Below are 20476 nucleotides of genomic sequence, written 5' to 3' on the forward strand. Positions count from 1 at the left end.
CCAATGTATTCTCTCATCATGACCTGGATTTTGGTTGCACTAGTCATGTAAAGCACCACATCAATCTCCATGACAACACTTCATTCAAGCACCGTGACAGACCCTTTCACCCTCAAGATATAGAAGCTGTTAGAAAGCATCTCAAAGAGCTTCTTCATACTGGTGTAATACAGGAGTCAGAATCATCTTTCTCATCCCCAATAGTTGTTGTTAAAAAGAAAAATGGGGACATTCGACTTTGCGTTGATTACGACAAACTCAATTTGCAAACAGTTAAAAATGCCTACAAGTTACCTAACTTGAAAGAATCCTTTACAGCCCTCACTGGATTCAAATGGTTTTCAGTCCTTGACCTTAAATCAGGCTATTACCAAATTCAAATGCATGAAGAAGATAAACCAAAAAGAGCTTTCATTACACCTCTTGGGTTTTGAGAATTTAACAGAATGCCCCAGGGAGTTACTAATGCACCAGCAGCTTTCCAAAGATTAATGGAGAAGTGTATGGGTGACCTTCACTTGAAAGAAGTTCTTGTGTTTTTGGATGACCTGATCATTTTCTCTAAAATGATAGAGGAGCACTAAAGTCATCTACTGAAGGTATTAAGCTGTCTACAAAACTACGGGTTAAAACTTTCACCCGAAAAGTATACATTTTTCCAGACATCCGTTAAATATCTGGGACACATTGTTTCAGACAAAGGTGTTGAGACTGACCCAGAAAAGGTAGCTGCACTAAAATTCTGGCCAATTCCAACAAATATCAAGACCTTGCGCTCTTTTTTGGGGATTTGCAGGCTATTATCGCGGCTTTATCAAGGGGTACTCAGTCATCCAAAACCTCTCAATGATTTAACCCGAAGATATCAATCCACTCAGAAGAAAACCAAGACTCAAAGTAGCAAACCTCAAACGTTTGATACCAAGCTAGGTTCTAGGTGGAGTTCTGAATGTGAAAATGCTTTTATATCTTGTATCTTTGATTGAGAAATTGAGCAGTACCCCAGTCCTGGGGTTTGCTGACCTGAAACAACCTTACATCCTTCACACCGATGCTAGCATCACAGGGCTGGGTGCTGCCCTCAATCAAAAGCAAGATGGTGATCTCAGAGTAATTGCCTATGCAAGTCGAGAACTATCAACCAGCGAAAGCCGTTATCCTGCTCACAAGCTTGAATTTTTGGCGCTAAAATGGAGTGTAATAGAAAAGTTTTAAGATTACTTGTATGGTGCCAGTTTCACAGTGGTGACGATAGTAACCCACTTACCTACATTTTGACATCGGCCAAGCTAAATGCAGCATCTCATCGGTCTTTGGCCGCACTTTCCACCTTCTCATTTAAACTGCAGTACAGAGCTGGCAGACACAACATGGATGCAGATGCGCTTTCCCATCGTCCACATGGTAATTCTTTCCATGTTCAACTTGATCAAGACCTTCTTAACCAGTTCAGCAGTTCACCAGTGTCCTGGTGAAGTCACTGTAATGCCAGATGTGGTTGATGCCTTCTGTCAGAGTTGCTTGGCCTGCACTGAAGCAACAAGTGCACTGATTGAGTCTCTATTTATCCATCCTGATGCTGTTCGTGAAGGCTATAACGAAGATAATGGATTGCCTGTTGTTCCTGCTTTATTTCCTTCTGACATCCGAGAAAAGCAGAGAGCTGACCCAAACCTCCGGGAAGTCATCCACCAGATAGAGACAGGTGACAAGATCCCTCCCACTGCAAGAAAGGAGTTAACAGTTCCTGCTCAGGGAGCTTAACAAACTTGAACTGATTCAGGGCATTCTTTACAGGAACCAACATGAAAATGGGGAAATGTTATACCAGCTTGTCCTGCCTGAAGAACTTTGCCCTATTGTGTTGCAGAATCTACATGATGACATAGGTCACATGGGGATAGAACACACCTTAGACCTGGCCCGTGGCCAATTTTACTGGCCCAAGATGGCAGCTGATGTGGAGTATAAGATCAAAACTTGTGGACATTGTGTTCGTAGCAAAACTCTTCCTGAGAGATCAGCTCCTCTAGTCAAGATCCAAACTTCAAGACCACTAGAACACATCTGTATGGATTTTCTCAGCCTCGCTTTTTGATCCTTTGTTGGTCTTCCTAGTCACACCTGTGTGGAGAGGAAGCTTCCACAGCCCTGAGCAGTTGTTGCTACCATCAGATCCAGCATCAATAGAGGATTTGGCCAGGTTCCTGTTAACGAGACTGATGGTGGCCGAACTACTGGAAAGTACTGAAAAATTCAACCAACACACTGCGGGTCTGGTAGCAGGCTGCCATAGCCTGTCCCCCAATCTGCTGCCTGCACTTTTTTCCACAGGGGTCTTGTAACCATGGACATGTACATTAAAATGTACTACGGATCATTTTAATGAACTTTCACTGTGGATTCCTGGATGTCATTATTTTGAACTCTAACTGCTGGGGTTCCTTATTGACTCAATTAATTGATCAACTGAATACTTCAGTCTTTGTAAATATTGTTTGGGTTATCATTATGAACGTTTTCTTCTTTTGGTTTTGTAAATAATTTTGTTAATCACTATAATATAAGGTTCCATCACCATTTGTGCCTCTGTCTTTTAATTACTTACACTAGCTCCAGAAGCCGAGCCTAGTTATCGATTTTAGCCAATAGTATTGCAGTAATACTGCTTTATAAATTAGCACCAGGCTTGTGTTACAGTACCTTGATCTGTGTGTGCGTGTTGTAGGAAACCAACCTTAATATTAACTCACTGCCATTGTCGAGATAATTCGTCATTTTGTACAAAATACCCTCAGCCTGTGAGCCAGATAGCAAAATAATAGGTGACATGTAGGAGGTAGCAGCGCACCTTTGGATGAGAGATCATCCGAGCTCAGCAGAGCCCAGAGGGAGAGGAGGAAAGGCGAGACAGAAAATGGAGCTACATACGAGAGTTGACGTTCCCAGCAGTTTTTTTGTTTTTGTTTTATATAAGGAAACAATGTTCAGATGTTAGAGTTGTCACTAAAGCAAAAAAATAGCTTTAAAGTGACTGACAGGTTTTTTTTAGTAAAAGGTTTTTTTTCTCAGCTTTTTGCTCTGAAATTGAAGATTTGTGTAAAACTTGCTCTACTCAATGGCTGATTACAAAAGAACGAAACAAGCCAGAAACATTTATTTTTTTTTGATGAAAGGAGTCTTCAATCTTTCAGAATCTGGTGTCAGATTTCAGATATTCTGTGGGTCTTTAAAATCATGGCTGGCACTGAATGAGTTAAGAAACAGCCTCCTTTGAAGATTTATCGAAAGGAAACGTTCCCTCCTAAAGGAGATACAAGACAGACTGTGTCGCATATCTGGGATTCCAACCTCTCCTTATCTACTCATTAACTTTCACGGTACCAGCTCGTACCCCTTACAAAAAAGGGGGAGGCAGGATGTCCCATAAAGAAGGGTAAGATGAACTGTTTTGCGCCTTCAAACTCAGGCCCAAAGCTGGGGACCTCTGACCTTTCCAGGAGAGAACTATCAAACTGGCATTAACCACCTGCAGAACTGTGGAAAAACACAGCTCATAGTTCACTTTTTATTTCAAACTAAGAACAAAAGAAAACCTATTATCATATGTTTAAAAGTCACAAAAGATCCATATGACAAATTTGTGAAAGCCCTAGAATATACATGTGTTATGACTGTCTGAAAAGCTTTTCTCAGGTAAAAATCTCAATACTCAGAGAATATTATAACTGTTTACTGTAAAAGGGTTTAAAAGGTCCAAAACATCACAAATGTTGTTTCAAAAGATAACCCTCTGTTTAATCTCATTTAATAGGAAGAAGAACATGATTTTTGAACAATAATTCACTGGTAATACCCACGGCTAATTTCTGGAAGTGATACTGTGTTTTTATAAACCAAGTGTGGTATTAAAATGATTCATAAATGACGATATATTCCCTTTTGTTATCGAAGAGAAGATTTGAATTATACTGAATTGATTAGTATGGTTTTAAATGTTTAGAATCTTCCCTTTTGTTGTCTGTCTCACTATCTCCTCTTACCACACCTACTCGGCTGTAAGAGGAGATGCTGGAGATCACTGACCAGTCACAATCATGATTTTTGAATATCTAACAAAAACCCATTCTTTAGGAGGTGTGCTCCAAAGTTACTTTTAAAGAACATTTTTTTAGGAATTCTTCAGTTCCTGGGGTGCTGGTCATCTTCAGACTCACCCCGTTTCATGTATCATCCATTACTTTCGTTTAATTTCATTTTTAGCTTACAAGTTAAATTTTTGGAACCACCAGCTCGTTCGGTTCAGATGAACCCAGCCTGCAAACCGGAGTCACAGCCGGTCGCGTGCACGTGACAGCCGGTACGATAGCCCTGCCCACGATCTAGAGCCAGACGCGGTGCGCCAAAGTGCCACTTCTCCAATTCAGCAGCTGGAAACGTCCAGCCGGCTGAAAAAGGCTACTCTTTGGACCCGGTGTTGTTCACGACTTGCTCAGCTCAACCTTCTTCAAAGAGAGCAGAACTTGCAACGTTCTCTCTCAAATTAACTTAGTTCCTGCATCTGAGGGCATGGAACTTTGCAGCCTTCACGCCTCCAGATCCCACCAGAACTACCTACGAGGTACGAAAGCTGAGGCCCGCAGACCTGACACATACAACACAAACCCCCATAACTACACACACTTATAATATGCTTCACCCACTGATACATGTCATATCTGTTGTTCGTTTCCCTGGTCTGTCTTCCCCTCTTTGTTTTATGAGCTCTCTTTATGATTTTATTCTTTCATTTTATGATCTTATTATTTGAATATGTATCCTGCATTTTTATTCAATATTTAGTAGACTAGCATTCTCCTAGAATAGGGATTTCACCTCATTACATATAATCCTCACTTTTATTAACCATTTCAATTGATATTTTGACTGTGTTAATTGTTGAATTTTGAATAAAAGGTTAAATGTAATCTTTGATTCTTCTCATTCATTAAAGCTCTGATGATGGTGTAGATGTCGCTGTTCGAATTCACTTTTCCCTGGTTTCAAATTAATGGGTTTAGTCTAAAAACTTAGACATAATTCTCCTGTTAACAGGAGTGGCACTCCCGCAAAAGTTTAAGTAATATTAATAATCATAATTAATATTCTCATTTATATAACCCATTATTAATAACGCCTCCTCCTACAGTGTTTCAATCTGTCTTTGATCTGTCTGCGCGTGTTTCAATCCGTGTGTGTAGAATTCGGATTTGTAAACAAAGTTGTCTGTGTGTCTGTATTAACATCAGTGTGCGTGGGTCATCAAACCGGGACATTCTATTGGCACTAACACGCACAGACAACTTCGTTTACAAATCCTAATTATACACACACAGATCAATGTACAGACACACAGATTGTATTACGCGCACACAAATAGTTTTTTACAATAATGGCCCCATACCTAGTGGTTCGCTGCACTTGTAATCGGAGGTCTGCCGGTTCAAGTCTCACCAGGGCCAACACTGTGGGATCCTGAGCAGGTCCCTCAACCCCCAACTGCTCCCCGGGCATCAGACCGTGGCTGCCCACTGCTCCTCAGGGATGGGTCAAATGCAGAGAACACATTTTGTATATGCACCTGTATGTAAGTTCAGTAAAGTTAGAAAAACATTGGCACTTTCGGATTCATCAGTTCAATAACTCAAGATAAAACAGTGGTATCAATCAATCAATCTTTTATTTGTATAGCGCCAAATCATAACCAATGGTATCTCAAGACACTTTACAGTAGAGCAGTCTTAAGGACGGACTCTTCATTTTATGGATACACACACATGCATATATACGTATATACACATACATATGTATCCCACACCCAACATGAATTTAAGTCGCTTAAGACACTTCAGCTGGTTCAAAATGCTGCAGCACGTGTACTGACTAAAACTAGGAGAAGAGATCACATTACTCCTGTATTAGCCTCTCTGCATTGGCTTCCCATAAAATATAGAATAGAATTCAAGATTCTTCTTCTCACTTATAAAGCCCTAAATGGACAGGCACCAGTCTATCTCAAGGAGCTTGTAGTGCCATACAATCCCCCCAGAACACTACACTCTCAAAATGCTGGCCTACTCGTTGTTCCATTTGTCTCTAGAAGTAGTATAGGAGGAAGAGCTTTCAGTTATCAGGCCCCACTTCTCTGGAACCATCTACCAACCACGGTTCGGGGGGCAGACACCCTCTCTACCTTTAAGGTTAGGCTCAAAACATTCCTCTTTGGTAAAGCTTTTAGTTAGGAACCAGCTCATAGCTCATAGTTAAGATACAATAGGCATAGACTGCCGGTGGGGGGGTCTGGCATGCTCGGTTGGAGAGAGGTTGGAGAGGGCGTTAAGAGAGAGGTCATTTAGGTTAGAGAGGGACCGGAGAGGGTCCCATTCCTCTCTCTAACACTCCCTCTATGTCTGCTTCTTCCCTTGTGTGTTTGCTCCTGTACTCCTTCTGGCTTTTGTCTTGCAGGTCCGTGGGATCCTCAGTGTGGAGTTACAGAGTCTCAACAACTCTGTCTCCACCCTTTCCTCTATCCTGGTACAAGCACAATTTACACCTCCATCTACTCTACTACACTACCACTACAGAACTGTTTTCATTAATAGAGTCTGTCTGCTGATCTGAAAATGAGGCAAAGCTGTCAAAGAACAGCGGATCGAGAGCAGTTTGAGGAGGGATGATCTACAAAGTGCAATGCCGAAAATAATTTGAACAATAAAATATATTACCTCACTGTCCCACCACTTGTTTTTCTTCCCCTTTGCAAAACATGTGAAATGTTTGACAAGTTATCCTGATAATACTACAAAAGCTATTAATGTAATTATGCAATAAAAAACATATAGGTTACTGTAATTTTTTTCAAAAATCTTCTACAACAGAGGAGAAACCTGAAAAACACAATCTTCATTGGGTGTTATTTTTTATACTACAGGAAAGATATTTCGAAAAAAAAAAACTTTTATGATATTTTACAAGTCGATTTTCCTCAATTTTGCTATATTTCTCTCAATAACTTCTACAAAAAAACACAAGAGAAACCTGAAAAACACAGATAATCTTCATTGGGTGGTCTTTTATATACTACAGGAAAGACATTTTGAAAAAAAAAAATTTGCTGATTTTTTACAAGTTGATTTATCTTAATTTCACGATATTTCTTTCAATAACTTCTAGAAAAAAACAAAACACAAACCTGAAAAACACAGATAATATTTATTGTACTTCTCAAAACGCCATGTTGAAGTAACCGGATCAAATGAATGGAGTGGTCCTTGACCTGGTCTCAGAATTTAAATACCATGGGGTAGTCCTTGATCCAACACTTTGCTTCAAAAGTCATGTCAAAAAAGTGACACAGGTAGTCAAATATAATCTTCATTATTTACCGCATATTTGAAATTATTCAACCACGAATGCTGCTAAAACATACTTTTATTCAATAATTATTTCTCATTTTGACTATTGCTTGAGTACCTGGTCTCTTGCTTGCCCCACAGCACTTAAAACCATAGAAAGTCTCTAAAAGGCATTAAAAACACTTAAAATGCTATCCTACCACTACTTTCATGTTCTAAAAAAACAAACTATTGGATTTTCAAAATATGATATATTTGAAAATTGCCTGTCTGATATACAGTACAAGGTTCTACACTCCCTTGCTCCTCCACCACTAAATGATTTCATCAAATCTAAAGAACCACGTGAGCCTCCACCAGAGGAGACTTGATAATACCCCACAGGTGCACCACCTTCGGTCAGACGGTCCTGTCTGTCCGAGTTGGAAACCTGTCTTCCTCTGACACTGAGAGAATGCCCTGCATGTAGTTTGTTTAAAGCCCAGTTTAAAAAATGGCTATGGGCAAACCAAAGTTGCACACATTAATGGATATGGTGTATTTTATTATATAGTTCTTTATTCTGTAATATGTACTGTACATTATGTAAGATACTGTAAGTGAACATGGATGAGTGGTTGTGAAGCTGAATTAATTTGTAAGTCTAATTTCATTATTGTATATAGGGCTTTAGATAATCTATAGATAACGATGTACTTACTGTAGATGTACATTTTATTCTGCAATGTTTTGTGACCCTTGTGTGACCCTAGTCCCTGGGACTACGGATAGAAATTAGCCTATGGCTACAATCCGGCGTGTTTACATGCATACATTGTTCAATAACATGCACTGTCCCATTCAAATAAATAAATAGATAAGAGGGAAACAAAATAGACAACCTTATTGGGAAAAAATAACAACATTATCCTTTATCAAAACTCATTTTATAATAGTAATAGTAATAAAAACAACTTCATAACATAAGTTTAATGTGTAATACATGGGGAGTTCCCCGGTAAAACACCTGAAGTTCCCTGGTAAGACAGCAGGAGTTCCTGGGAGGTCTCTGGTAAGACAGCAGGAGTTCCTGGGAGGTCTCTGGTAAGACACCGAGAGTAGAGACACGGGCTGTATTATAAAGTACTACCAAATAAAATGATATACAGAGGGAAGGGAAAGAGAAAAAAGGCCTGCTGTATTACACCGGAAGTCCTATATTATTACTAATGTTCTTTGGTAGCACCTTTGCACGGGAGAAAACCATTAGCTTGGTAAGTTAAGTTCTATCAAAGATCATCTATATTACAAGAGCTTTACTCTGTTATTTTAGAGGAGGAGAACCTGCTTGTCAGTGAGATACTGTGAACAATATTTGGTTTACTTCAGACTCTCTCCTCTAAATGTCTTCAGACTTGTACCCCGGTAAGTCCACGGTCTGTCCCCCTCTCTGTGGTGGAGAGCGTTTTCATGTGTCTCGTATGTAAAATGCTCCAATAACGGCTTCATCAACATCAGAATGAGCTCCAAAACATCCTGTTGTCCTCAGGAAAGAAATAAAAGATACAAGTACCTAAATTAAGAGTTTAATCGACAAATCAGGTGGAGCAAATGTAAACAGTGACAAACCCCCAATTTCTACTGGATACGGCTCCGCTGTGTTATGTCTCTGCTGCGCCACCGGAGCTGATAGGTTTCCACTTTCGTCTATGTGTCAATTTCGACCGAGTCCGCTACGGTGCGTGTCTGCCTCTTCCCAGCTGTGGCAGTCCGGTACCCTCTGCCTGATATATGCAGGGCTTCTATTTCTGGTGGACACCGGAGCATGACGCATCAATTAGCACAGAGCAAATGAAGCTAAACAGGAAATTAAACGCAATAAAATATCTGGTTACTTTTCAGAATAAAACACTTCAGATTATATTTCAAGTAACTACATCACCAAAATGTCATAACGTGTAAAAACAAAATCACATTCACTATATCGTTTCCTCTCATACTGTAACTGCACTGTAAAGTAGAGCAATTTTGATTTAGTTCATGTTTTACTGGAGCAGTTTTATCTCTTCTCTTTTGGCTGTTGCTAAAAAATGTGGCAATGACAAAACCAGAAAGTCCAAGCTTCTTATACTCCTTCGTTATGAACACTGACCTGTTTATCTTTTTATTGTTGCGTTTATAACACTGCGTTCTCAAGCAATTATATAAATATCGTGAGAACTCCTCTGTCTCGTGACGGTACAGTTGTCCAACCGGAGTGCACCGTGGCCACTCAAAACGCAACCCGTGGGGATTACCGGACGGCGGACAGCGGGGCAAAACCGGATGGGTGCCGTGGCGCAGCGGAGACATATCCAGTGGAAACCCCCAGTAAGAATCAACAACTTCATGTGTCAGCAGCCCAACATGTTTGCTCCACATGGATTAGATTTAATGTAGAAAATCCGTCAATTAAAGGATTTCAAATGTGTGTGTTTATTTATATTCATTACATTTCCACAATAGGAACCCTTTAAAGCTGCTTAGCCACATACTCACATTTTTTAAACTGTACCTGTTTTTCATTCATTTAAAAGTTTATTCTCATCCACTCCTGTAACCAGTCTGAACCAAAAACTCTTCCAAAGTCACTTTTCTGATGTTTTCATACATTGAAGGTGCTGACAAAACAAAAGTGAATGTTGATATTGTGGCTTCCACGAAAACATAGAATACGGCTGAAATCAAAGTGATGTCCTCACCGGACATGGGCGAAATTAGCTCAGGTAAGAGAGGGGTCATCTTCTTATCCAGAAGTTGGGGTTCATACCCAGATCTATACCTGTCTATGTGTTGAAATGTCTTTGGATTAAACACTGAATTCTCAATGGTCAGCTAGCGCCTTGCATGGCAGCTCTGTCTCATTGATGTGTGCGTGTGAATGAGTGAATGGGATGATTGTGTGAAGTGCTTTGGGACTATCCCTGTGGTTATAAAGCACTTTAAAAATCAAGTTCATAAAGCAGAATAAAAATGATGTGAATGAAGCACTGTCCTCCTTGTCTGTTTAGGAAACACAAGAAATCACAGAAATAATGAAGTAAAAACACTTCTTAAAGAAACTTTTTCGCTTCGGCGCCATCTTTGCATTCTTCTACTGGACTCTAAATCCCACAATACAATGAGCAAAACTTTTATGGAGCTCAAGCCACCTGACCGTTTGACAACATCCTGTTTCTGATTGAGTAGAAAACAAACTGGTGCAGTAATTTCTACCTTGGTCATCTGTGAGTAAATCCCTCTCAGAGGATTTAGAACAACATTTGGATGACACACATTTAAAAATGTGAGCATGCATTGTGAATATGCCATGTGAGCATGCATTGATTTAATATTCATAATAATAATTGATTAAATAAAATAATACAGATCATTACACTAATAGGATTATGTTTTCCTAACTTTTTCAAAGTGTAATGTAAAGATGATGTTGAAGGTTAGTTTCAGCCTACATTGTCTTTCCTTAATAAAAGCTTGTGCACTGCCGTTCAAAGGGAAATGTCAAGGCTGAATTGTTCACAATGGATACATTGACTTTCAATCCAAAATTCTGTAAATCCTTTGGGATGATGGATTCCTGTTTGAAGATCATATCAAAGGCTGTTTGACTGTGTCTGTGTGCAGTTTTTTAAAACTTGTCTCGTATATCTTCCACATTTCACTACACTTGAAGGTGCAACAAGAAAAAAAAACTCCAAATGAAGAACGTGGACATTACTATTATTGCGAAAGCATTCATTTTTACTTTAATTTTACTCATTTGTAATTAAAATTGGACAAAAGCCTAAAAATAAATGTAATTTAACTAGGAGTTAAGAACATAAGTAGTGGTTTGCACGTCTATCTTACAGCAAGAAGGTCCTGGGTTCAAGCCCTGTGATGGACACTTGAGTCCTTTCTGTCTGGAGTTTGCATGTTCTCTCCGTGCTGCGTGGGTTTCCTCTGGGTACTCCGGCGTCCTCCCACAATCCAAAAACATGACTGTAAGGTTGATTGGAGTCTCTAAATTGCCCAGAGGAGTAAATGTGAATGTGAGTGGGTATCTGTGTATGTGTTGCCTTGCAATGGACTGGCGCCCTGTCCAGGGCCCCCGCCCCAGTGTGAGCTGGAGATAGGCACCGGCAGACCCCTGTGACCCTGAAAACAGGAAGAAGCGAGTCTGAAAATGGATGGATGAATGGATAAGAACTGTTTTGCAGAGTTTTAGCCTCTGAAAAGTCACTTTCTGAGCAACTCTACACAAACGGTCTGATTTGCATCCTACTTATGCATATTCATGAGTGGGCGTGTCTATAGACTCAACACTGATTTCTTCCTCCCCGCACGGTGACGTAGGGCCAGAGGACGGCCCGCCCTTCTCCCACCCACTCCGTAGCTGAGCTGATGCTGCTTTATAAACGCGAGACAGAGCGTGGGGGCTGGGCGTTCGCCAGTACATACATAGACTGTACAAAATACATACATAGCACTGCGCGAATGACTCTGAAACCATATTTCCAAAAATGTGTGAACACAAACTTAAAAATGACAACATAGCATTAATATTAAATTTAGTTAGGGTTTTGGTCACTTTGGTTCCTTGGGATGACACCCTCCTGCTCTGGCCCATAACTCAACTACTTCTTGATAGTTTTGCTTAGGGATGTAATGTAATGATTCACTCAACTCCCGATACGATTCGATTCACGATACTGGGTTCACAATACAATTCTCTCACCATTTATTTTACGAAATGAGACTGTAGACAAACATTGACTGAAAAATATTTTTTTTTCTTCTTCTTATTCTGTACTATTTTCTTTTATCTTTCATTGTCAAAAGAATCCCTTGATAAACTATGCAAAACAATGCAGTTTAATTAAAAATAAATCCTGATTTAAATAAATAAAGAAACCGTACTTTTCTTTTTAAAAGTTCAACTGAAAACGTATTTTGTGCCTTAACAATTGGACTTTAAAACAAATCCCATTTCAAAGAAACAATATAAATAAACAAACTATGGCTTTAATTCTCACTTTCTTGTTTCTTCCTTTCCTCTCTGTGCCCCTCTTACCTTGGATTTCACATGTTCTTTTTGGAGAAGGCAAAAGGCTTCCACACTTCTGATTTAAAACACGGTGGTGTGTCCTGAATTTCAAATTCTAAATAGATAGCGCCCTTTGCTGTAAAATAAACAAAATAAAAATAATAAAAAATTTTACTTAAAGTACTGCGATTCAATTTCAGAGTGTCGATGTGAACCGTGACACCTTTGAATCGATTTTTAACTGCCTCATGATTAATCTTTACATCCCTAGTTTTGCTGTAGTCCTTGTCAGTCAGCTTTGGGTCAAACTGCCGAACAGCAACTGATGGACACAAAAATAAGAGTGAGGAAGATAGAGTGTATATCCAATACAGTTTCTTATTTATTTTATGAACACAGAGCAACCAACTTGATTTTACACTTTATTGATACTGCACATCTCTGGACAGATCCTTCACCACCACAAGTACTTGAGCGAGCAATAAAATCATCTTCTGGATGGCAAGGTCTTTAGAAGAAAAGTTAAAATCATTAAGAAAGAAATAAAAAATAACCTACAAATGACACATGAGGAATACACTATGTCCAATAGACTTGCCTTTCAAAGATGCCCTTCTGCACCGACATCTGTGGTCGGTGCAGAAGGGGCGTTCTGATTAATGTGCTGCATTGCAATATGCAAGGTGAAGCAAGCTGAAACAAGCTGAAACATTGCATAATTGTACATTTGGATCAACATCAAACAAGTTCATTATTATAATATAATACTGTTATTGTTCATTATAAAATACCAGCATAACCAAACGTCTAACTGTAACTATAGCAGGACCAATGCAGTCTGAGACTTCACAAAACGCACGACCAAACTTCAACGTCGTACTTCAGGATGGAAATCAAGCAAGAGAACCCACTATTTCCTAATGCCTTAAAAATTTGTCAATAGTGGATCAAACAATGTGATATTACAGTAACACTTTATATTAGGGAACACATGAACCATTAATTAGGGCTGGGCAAAAAAATCGATTTAATCAATTTATCAAATTTTTATTTTGCAAATTTTAGTAAAAAAATTTTTTTTGATTTTTTTCACCACAGTTTTTGGGACTTTTTCACGTTCCGTCCTTGTGGGTTACCATAATGCAATGTGAGCCAGCCCCCTCTTTGTTTACATTTGTTTACCCTTTGAGTAGGTTATGTGTGCCAAAGGCATTTTTAATATTTTATTCACACTATGCTGAGATGCTACGGGAAGTTTCTTATTTTTTTAATTGTAATGTTATATGTTATAAAATATGTAGTTACAGTGGTATGAAAAAGTTTGGGCACCCTTGTAAATGTTCATGATTTTCCTTTATAAATCATTGGTTGTTTGGATAACAAATTCCATTTATCATATAGGAGACAAACACAGTGATATTTGAGAAGTGAAATAAAGTTTATATGATTTACAGAAAGTGTGCTAGAATTATTTAAACAGAATTAGGCATGTGCATAAGTTTAGGCACCACAAAAGAAAAAAAATACTTAATATTTTGTAGATCCTCCTTTTTCTGAAATAACAGCCTCCAAACGCTTCCTATAGCTTCCAATTAGGGTCTGGATTCTGGTGGGAGGTATTTTGGACCATTCTTCTCTGCAGATCATCTCTAGTTCAGTCAGGTTTGATGGTTTCCGAGCATGGACCGCCCGTTTTAAAGCACACCATACATTTTCAATAATATTCAGGTCTGGGGACTGAGACGGCCATTCCAGGATGTTGTACTTGTTCCTCTGCATGAATGCCTTAGTAGATTTTGAGCAGTGTTTAGGATCATTGTCTTGTTGAAAGATCCAGCCCCGGCGCAACTTCAACTTTGTCACTGATTCCTGGACATTGTTCTCCAGAATCTGCTGATATTGAGAGGAATCCATGCGCCCCTCAACTTTAACAAGATTCCCAGTGCCTGCACTGGACACACAGCCCCACAGCATGATGGAACCACCACCAAACTTTACTGTAGGTAGCAAGTGCTTTTCTTGGAATGCTGTGTTCTTTTTCCGCCATGCATAACGCCCCTGGTTATGCCCAAATAACTCTATTTTAGTTTCATCAGTCCACAGCACCTTGTTCCAAAATGAAGCTGGCTTGTCCAAATGTGCTTTAGCATACCTCAAGCGACCCCGTTTGTGGCGTGTGCAGAGATAAGGCTTTTTCCGCATTACTCTTCCATACAGCATCTCCTTGTGTAAAGTGCGCTGAATAGTGGAACGATGCACAGTGACACCATCTGCAGCAAGCTGATGTTGTAGGTCTTTGGAGCTGGTCTGCGGGTTGACTGTGACTGTTCTCACCATCCTGCGCCGCTGCCTTTCGGAGATCTTTCTTGGTCTTCCACTTCGGGCCTTAACTAGAACTGTGCCTGTGGTCTTCCAATTCCTCACAATGTTCCTCACAGTTGAAACTGAAAGCTTAAATCGCTGGGATAGCTTTTTGTATCCCTCCCCTAAACCATGATGTTGAATAATCTTTGTTTTCAGGTCATTTGAGAGGTGTTTTGAGGCTCCCATGTTGCCACTAATCAGAGAAGATGCAAAGAGGAAACACCTAGAATTTTCCTACTTAAATACCCTGACTCATGATTGGATTCACCTGTGTATGGAGATCAAGGATCACTGAGGTTACCAAAACAATTTTGAGTTCCAATAATTAGTGCTAAGAGTATTAAAATCAATAAGATGCAAGGGTGCCTACATTTATGCACATACCTAATTTTGTTTAAATAATTCTAGCACACTTTCTGTAAATCATATAAACTTTATTTCACTTCTCAAATATCACTGTGTTTGTTTCCTATATGATAAATTTAACTGGAATTTGTTATCCAAACAACCAATTATTTATTAAGGAAAATCATGAACATTTACAAGGGTGCCCAAACTTTTTCATACCACTGTACTTTAAAGGACTGTGGCATGTAGCCTATTGATAGGGATATATTTATTGTCTCCAACAAAGATGGGCAGACTAGGGGAACAACTTCTTCTGATGGAGGTGCACAGAACAGACTGAATGATGGAGGTGTAGAACATTATCAGCAGTTCTTGGGGCAGGTTGAACTTCCTCAGCTGACGCAGGAAGTACATCCTCTGCTGTGCCTTTTTCCTGGTTGTGTCTATGTGGGAGGACCACTTCAGGTCCTGTGAGATTGTGGATCCCAAGAACCTGAAGGAGTCCACTGAACACTGAAGCCACTTTTCTATTCAAAATGGTAAGGGGGGGGATTTCTTCTGAAGTCCACTGTCATCTCCACAGTCTTGAACGGGTTCTGACTGCACCAACGAGCCAGCTGTTCCACCTCCCATCTGAAGGCAGACTCGTCCCCGTCCCGGATGAGACCGATGATGGTGGTGTCGTCTGCAAACTTCAGGAGTTTCACAGAGGGGTCCCCTGAGGTGCAGTCATTGGTGTAGAGGGAGAATAGCAGTGGGGAGAGAACACACCCCTGAGGGGCGCCAGTGCTGAGTGACCGGGTGCTAGATGTGCTGCTTCCTGTCAGACAGGAAGTTGGTGATCCACTGACAGGTGAAGGCCGGCACTGTGAGCTGGGTGAGTTTCTGGTGAAGGATGTCCGGGATGATGGTGTTGAACGCAGAGCTGAAATCCACAAACAGAATCCTAGCGTAGGTCCCTGGGGAGTCGAGGTGATGCAGGATGTAGTTCAGTCCCATGTTGACAGCATCCTTGACAGACCTGTTTGCCCGATAGGCACACTGCAGGGGGTCCTGTGATGTCCTTCAGGTGGCTCAGTACCAGCCTCTCAAAGGACTTCATGACTACGGACGTCAGAGCAATGGGTCGATAGTCATTGAGTCCTGTGATGGCAGGTTTCTTAGGGACTGGGATGATGCTGGAGCTTTTGAAGCAGGAGGGTACTTCACACAGCTCCAGTGATGTATTGAAGATCCTTGTGAAGATGGGGGCCAGCTGCTCAGCACAGGCTTTCAGGCAGGAGGGAGCTACTCCGTCTGGTCCTGGAGCCTTTTTGATCTTTTGTTTCATGAATAGCTGGCACACATCTCTTTCATTGATCTTCAGGGCAGGTGGGGGGACAGAGGGTGAGGTAGGGGGGAAGTGGAGGGAGCAGGAAGGGCAGAGTCCAGGTGATGGGCTGATGCTAATGAGCTGGGGGGTGGGTGTGAAAACCTGCAGTAGAAATTATTCAGGTCTTTAGCCAGTCTTTTGTTACCTGCAGGGTGGGGGGAGGGTTTCTTGTAGTTGGTAACCTCACGCAGGCCTTTCCACACTTCTGAAGGATCTTTGTTTGAGAAACATTGTTTTAGCTTCTCAGTGTAGCACCTCTTGGCTACTCTGATCTCCTTGGTTAGTGTGTACTTGGCCTGCTTAAACAGGTCCCAGTCCCCACTCGTGTAGGCTTGCTCCTTAGCCTGACGCAGCATCCTAAGTTGAGGTGTGAACCAGGGTTTGTTGTTGTATGTGCAGAAAGTCTTGGTCTGCACACACATGTTCTCACAGAAGCTGATGTAAGATGTCACAGTGTCAGTCAGTTGTCTGATGCAGCTTCAAAAACACTCCAATCAGTACAGTCAAAGCAGTCCTGTAACTCCTGCTTTGACTCCTCTGTTCACCTCTTTACAGTCCTTACTACAGGTTTAGCAGATTTAAACTTCTGCCTATAGGTCGGGATGAGGTGAATCAGACAGTGATGAGAGAGCCCCAAAGCTGCACGGGGAACAGAGTGATATGAATCCTTTATTGCAGTGTAGCAGTACCCCTGGAGGGGCACTTTATATGCTGTCTGTATTTAGGGAGTTTGTGGGTTAGATTTGCTTTGTTAAAATGATAAGCAAAGAGTCAGGATGTTTTTTCTCCACGTCTGCTATCTGGTCGGCCAGGTACTGTAACGCCTCTGTTATGCAAGCCTGAGGTGGGATGTAATTACTGACCATGACAAACGAGGAGAACTCCCGTGGAGAATAAAACGGTTTACAGTTTATAAAAAAAACTCTCCAGATTAGGGCTACACGTCTGCTTCAACACTGTGACATCTGTACACCAACCTTGGTTAATGTAAAAGCATATTCCGCCTCCCCTCGTCTTCCCACAGAGCTCTTTTACGCGGTCCGCTCTGAGGAGCTGAAAGTCCGGTAGATGTAGAGAGCTGTCCGGGATGAGTTCACTGAGCCATCCATCCATCCATCCATCTTCTCCCGCTTAGCCGTTTCCGGGTCGCGGGGGCAGCATCCTCAGTAGGGAGGCCCAGACTTCCCTCTCCCCGGCCACTTCCTCCAGCTTTTCCGGGGGGACCCCGAGACGTTCCCAGGCCAGCCGAGAGACATAGTCTCTCCAGCGTGTCCTGGGTCTTCCCCGGGGCCTCCTTCCGGAGGGACGTGCCCTGAATGCCTCACTAGGGAGGCGTTCAGGGGGCATCCTAATTAGGTGCCCGAGCCACCTCATCTGGCTCTTCTCGATGCGGAGGAGCAGCGACTCTACTTTGAGCCCCTCCCGAATGACTGAGCTTCTCACCCTATCTCTAAGGGAGAGCCCAGCCACCCTACGGAGGAAACTCATTTCGGCCGCTTGTACCCGTGATCTTGTTCTTTTGGTCATGACCCAAAGTTCATGACCATAGGTGAGGGTTGGAACGTAGAACGACCTGTAAATGGAGAGCTTTGCTTTTTGGCTCAGCTCCCTTTTCACAATGACGGACTGGTGCAGACTCTGCATCACTGCAGACGCCGCACCAATCCGCCTGTCGATCTCTCGCTCCATCCTTCCCTTACTCGTGAACAAGACCCCGAGGTACTTGAACTCCTCCACCTGGGGCAGAACCTCATCTCCAACCCGGAGAAGGCACTCCACCTTTTTCCGGTCGAGAACCATGGACTCGGATTTGGAGGTGCTGATTCTCATTCCGGCCGCTTCACACTCGGCTGCGAACTGATCCAGTGAGAGTTGAAGGTCACGGTATGTTGGAGCCAACAGGACCACATCATCTGCAAAAAGCAGTGATGCAATACTGAGGCCCCCGAACCGGACCCCCTCAACGCCCTGACTGCGCCTAGAAATTCTGTCCATAAAAGTTATGAACAGAATCGGTGACAAAGGGCAGCCCTGGCGTAGTCCAACCCTCACCGGAAACGATTTCGACTTACTGCCGGCAATGCGGACCAGACTCTGACTCCGGTCATACAGGGAATGAACAGCTCCTATCAGGAGGTTCGATACCCCATACTCCCGGAGGACCCCCCACAGGAATCACCGAGGGACACGGTCAAATGCCTTTTCCAGGTCCAAAAAACACATGTGGACTGGTTGGGCAAATTCCCATGACCCCTCAAGGACCCTGCTGAGGGTGTAGAGCTGGTCCACAGTTCCACGGCCAGGACGAAAACCACATTGCTCTTCCTGAATCCGAGGTTCAACTATCCGGCGGACCCTCCTCTCCAGTACCCCTGAATAGACCTTACCGGGGAGGCTGAGGAGTGTGATCCCTCTATAATTGGAACACACCCTCCGGTCCCCCTTCTTAAAAAGGGGGACCACCACCCCAGTCTGCCAATCCAGAGGCACTGCCCCCGATGTCCACGCGATGTTGCAGAGTTGTGTCAGCCATGACAGCCCCACAACATCCAGGGCCTTGAGGAACTCCGGGCGGATCTCATCCACCCCTGGAGCCCTGCCACCGAGGAGCTTTTTAACCACCTCGGCAACCTCAGCCCCAGAGATAGGAGAGCCCACTCTCGGGTCACTGGGCCCTGCTTCCTGATTGGAAGGCGTGTCGGTGGGATTGAGGAGGTCTTCGAAGTATTCCCCCCACCGATCCACAACGTCTCGAGTCCAGGTCAGCAGCGCACCATCCGCACCATACATAGTGTTGACGATGCACTGCTTCCCCCTCTTGAGACGCCGGATAGTGGTCCAGAATCTCTTCGAAGCCGTCCGGAAGTCGTTATCCATGGCCTCACCAAACTCCTCCCATGTCCGGGCTTTTGCCTCGGCGACCGCCGTGGCTGCACTCCGCTTGGCCCGTCGGTACCTGTCTGCTGCCTCCGGAGTCCCACAGGCCAAAAAGGCCCGGTAGGACTCCTTCTTCAGCTTGACGGCATCCCTCACCCCCGGTGTCCACCAACGAGTTCGGGTATTGCCGCCATGACAGGCACCGACTACCTTGTGGCCACAGCACCGATCAGCCGCCTCAGCAACAGAGGCACGGAACATGGCCCACTCGGACTCAATGTTCCCCGCCTCCTCCGAGACATGGTTGAAGTTTTCCCAGAGGTGGGAGTTGAAGCTCCTTCTGACGGGAGACTCTGCCAGGCGTTCCCAGCAGACCCTCACTATACGTTTGGGTCTGCCAGGTCTAACCGGCATCCTCCCCCGCCATCGGAGCCAACTCACCACCAGGTGGTGATCAGTTGACAGCTCCGCTCCTCTCTTTACCCGAGTGTCCAAGACATGCGGCCGCAAGTCCGATGACACGACTACGAAGTCGATCATCGAACTGCGGCCTAGGGTGTCCTGGTGCCAAGTGCACATATGGACACCCTTATGCTTGAACATGGTGTTTGTTATGGGTTCCGATCCTCCCAATCACGCCCCTCCAGGTCTCACTGTCGCTGCCAACGTGAGCGTTGAAGTCCCCCAGCAGAACGAGGGAATCCCCAGAAGGAGCACTCTCCAGTACTCCCTCTAAAGAATCCAAGAAGGGTGGATACTCCGAGCTGCTGTTTGGCCCATAGGCACAAACAACAGTCATGATCCGTCCCCCCACCCGAAGGCGGAGGGAGGCTACCCTCTCGTCTACCGGGGTAAACTCCAACGTACAGGCACTAAGTCGGGGGGCAAGAAGTATAGCCACCCCGGCCTGGTGCCTCTCACCATTGGCGACTCCAGAGTAGAAGAGAGTCCAACCCCTGTCGAGAAGGCTGGTTCCAGAGCCCTTGTTATGTGTCGAGGTGAGACCGACTATATCTAGTCCGAACTTCTCCACCTCGCACACAAGCTCAGGCTCCTTCTCCGACAGAGAGGTGACAT

The sequence above is a fragment of the Gouania willdenowi genome, chromosome 4, assembly GCF_900634775.1.
Source record: "Gouania willdenowi chromosome 4, fGouWil2.1, whole genome shotgun sequence".
In the NCBI taxonomy this organism is placed as follows: domain Eukaryota; kingdom Metazoa; phylum Chordata; class Actinopteri; order Blenniiformes; family Gobiesocidae; genus Gouania; species Gouania willdenowi.